Here is a 3,899-nt window from a genome sequence, read left to right as displayed (position 1 = left end):
TAGCAGTGCTGAGGCTACCTTTCCACCTCACTTACACGCATGCATGTACACACACACCCACATGCACACACACTCACTATATACACACAGTCATTAAGCCAGGCGCTGCAGTGTAAAAGACGATGGGATGACCACTGCCCTGCCCCTGAACGGTTTAGGAGACCACAGGTTTTCCTTTTCTCCCTCAGAGAAAAAAAGCAGTAAGGAGGAACATTATAATCTACTACGAATACCACAAAACAATTGTTGCCAAAAATGCCATAGGAACCAGGAAAAGGCATGAGTAGCTCTGCTATATTCATGCTACACACAGCGCTGTGTATTCTAGTTGACTGCACTGTTCTGGTTTCCCCGCCATATAATGACACCCTTAAAAAAAGAGGCAGCATGCCTTATTCATGTATTAATTCAGCGATGTGAAGTGTCACATCCATCTTGCTAGGTACTTAGCATGAGTTAAACTATGTCCCTATAACTGAGGAACACAGCCTAATAGGGCAGAGAGACATAAAAAGTTTCTCATTTCAGTACAGTCCTTCAACATAAAACATTCTTCATACAGGAAACAGAAAAGTGTAGCATTAACACTTACTTACTGAGGCTATATTATGAGTCAGATACTACTCTAATACGTTTCCCTCAATTCATGTAATCCTCATAACCCTTGAAGTAGCTGTCATTACTATCCACATTTTACCAATGAGAATGCTGATGCCAAGAGAACTTAAATATGTCGCCTAATGTCACAGAATCAATAAATGGAAGAGATGGGATCTTATTTTAAAAAAAAATAGGACCTCAAAAACCACACATGTAAGCATTAAAATGAACTACCTTTTATAGCATATTAGTTAACACCAGCCCATAACTTTCTTGTGGCACAGTTTTCTTATCCATAAAATAAGCGTAATAATCACTTGCCCTCTGATAGACATGTTATAAGGATTAATTAAAATTATATATATAAAATTCTTGGAACAGTGTCTGGCATGTAGGGAATATGGTAAACAAGTGTTAATAGTAAATATTTGTTGAATACCTAAATAGCAATCTTGGAAAATCTTTTAATATGTATATACATACACAGATACAGACACACACATACACACACACACACACACACACACACACACACACAGAGAGAGAGAGAGAGAGAGAGAGAGAGAGAGAGAGAGAGAGAGGAGCCAAAAAATGTATATACATTTTTTTGTATATACATTTTAAGAAAGGAAAAATCTGTATTAAAATTACACGGATGGTAGCCACTTTGAGCATCTCTTGTAATTGAAGAAGTCAAACATGATTTATATTCATCTTTTGTTATTGGTATATATTGACTATGACAATTTTAATAGTTTTTTCCTTTCTTAAAATGTGTACACATTTTTGGGGCACGTGTGTGTTTGTGTGTGTGTGTGTGTGTGTGTGTGTGTGTGTGTGTGTGTATGTAAATCACCTCACTAGGACTATTTCTCTCTATGGCAATGGAGCTGTACCAGATAGTCTTGTAAGATTTCGTCTAACCCAAAGAGACTTGTTGAATCTGGGGAACTCTGGGTGTCATGTAATAACCCACAGAGAGAGCATTCAATCCAAATGCCCCTGGGTTCTGCCCTCTGCAGATTACATCAAGATTAAGTGCCTTGTCTCTGCATCTGGAAAATATTATAGGTGCCCTAGCTATTATTTATAGCTTCAGAAAGTTTCCTATGTGATTGTCTCTGACAAATATGTCAATTCCAATGCTGTGATTATGCAGCACCTAGCAGAGAGGGTGTGCAATGTGTAATATTAGTGCCTCTAAACTCCCCTGGGGACACATTTAGAATAGTGAATTCTGTCATCTTGCAATGCTTTCCCCACATCAGCTGTACTTCCTGTGCATGAATTCCAGGCAGCACCGGATATTTTAATCAGAACCAATACATATGGACAGTAATCCCATTAGTTTTCAAGGTGGTGAATAAATGCCAAAATATATTTTGGTCAAAAACGTCTTCCTTGAAAAGGGTAAGCGCTCAGGACAGTTGGAACTCAGTTTATTTAATTATATAAAAGAAAGATGAATTACTATGTTTAGATGACCTTCTTCTAACACAAAGAAAAAAATCACTCTCTTTCTTGTAAACTATACCTACTTTTTTTGTCTCCTATTACCCTTCTTTTCAATGGATATGCTAAAGTTGTTAGAGATAAAGCAGGAGGAAGATTTCCTATAAATGGAACCAACATTCGCAATGGAAATAGCATCAGCAGCTGCAGAAAGAGATTGATAGTCATGTAACTCCTATCTGGGTGTCAAGATCAAGGACATGAAATGAAGGGCATTGTATGAATTTGTGTTTTCAGTAACATTTCATAGATCTTTTCTGAAACCAAGTGTGCAGCTACAATCAGTATGTTCTATTAGTCTACTTAGAATAATCTTTATTACTAATCTCAATTTGAAGAATATTCATTTGCTGACCCAAATTGGAACAAAAATGCAACCTACCTGGTCCAATTCTTTTTAAATTCCTTTTTTGTATTATTATTAGTTTCAGGTGTACAAAACAATGCAATAGTTATCCTTTTCACCCCCCTTCCCCAATCCACTCCCCCCACTCCTGATATCATACATATCTATTACAATTCCATTGACTCTACTCCCCACACTGTACTCCACATCCTGTGACTATATATATATAATTATAGTTGACATATATATTATTAAATGGCAGCTTCAGATGTATAGTGCAGTGGTCAGACCTCTACCCCATCCATGAAGTGGTCTCCCTAACAAGACATGAGTCCATCTGGCACCCTAAAAATATTTAGAACATTATTGATTATATTCCCCACACTGTCTTCCCTATCCCTGTGGCAATGTTGAAGTTACCAATTTATGTTGTCTAATCCTTTCCCCTTCTCCCTCATCCCCACCCCCATCCCATCTAACAATCAATCATCAGTTTTTCCTCTGTGTCTCTGAGACCATTTCTGTTTACATTACTCGTTTATCCAGTTCTTTAGATTCCACATATAAGTGAGATCACATGGTATTTGTCTTTCTCCGACTGACTTATGTCACTTAGCATAATGTTCTCTAGGTTCATCAATATCATTGCAAATGGTAAGATTTCATTCTGCTTTATAGCTGAGTAATACTCCAGTAAATGTACCACAGTTTCTTAATCCAGTCATCTACCAATGGGCATTTTGATTATTTCCAAGTATTGGCTATTATAAATTGTGCTGCAATGAACATAGGGATGCATATATTTTTTTGAATTAGTGTCTTGTTTTTCTCTGGATAAATACCTAAGAGTGGAATTGCTGGGTCATAAGGTAGTTCCATTTCCAACTTTTTGAGATACCTCCATACTGATTTCCATAGTGGTTTCACCAATCTGCAATCCCACCAACAGTACACCAGGGTTCCCTTTTCACCACAACCTCGCTAGCACTTGCTGTTTGTTGATTTACTGACGACAGTCATTCTGACCAGGGTGAGGTGGTGTCTCATTGTGATTTTTATTTGCATTTCTCTAATGATTAGTGAGGTTGAACATTTTTTCATATGCCTGTTGGCCATCTGCATGTCCTCTTTAGAGAAATGTCTCTTCATATCCTCTGCCCATTTTTTTAATTGGGTTGTTGTTTTTGGTGTTAAGTTGAACGTTTTATAAATTTTAAATATTAATCCCTTATCAGATATATCATTGACAAATATATTCTCCCATTTAGTAGCCTTCCTTTTTGTTTTATTGATGGTTTCCTTTGCTGTGAAAAAACTTTTAAGTTTGATGTAATCCCATATGTTCCTTTTTTTCTTTTACTTCCCTTGCCCATGGGGATATATCAGTAAAAATACAGCTTAGGGTAATGTCTGCAAATTTACTCCCTATATTTTCTTCTAG

This window comes from Hipposideros armiger, unplaced genomic scaffold, assembly GCF_001890085.2.
Source record: "Hipposideros armiger isolate ML-2016 unplaced genomic scaffold, ASM189008v1 scaffold_769, whole genome shotgun sequence".
NCBI lineage: Eukaryota > Metazoa > Chordata > Mammalia > Chiroptera > Hipposideridae > Hipposideros > Hipposideros armiger.
Note: the sequence above shows the minus strand (reverse complement) of the source record.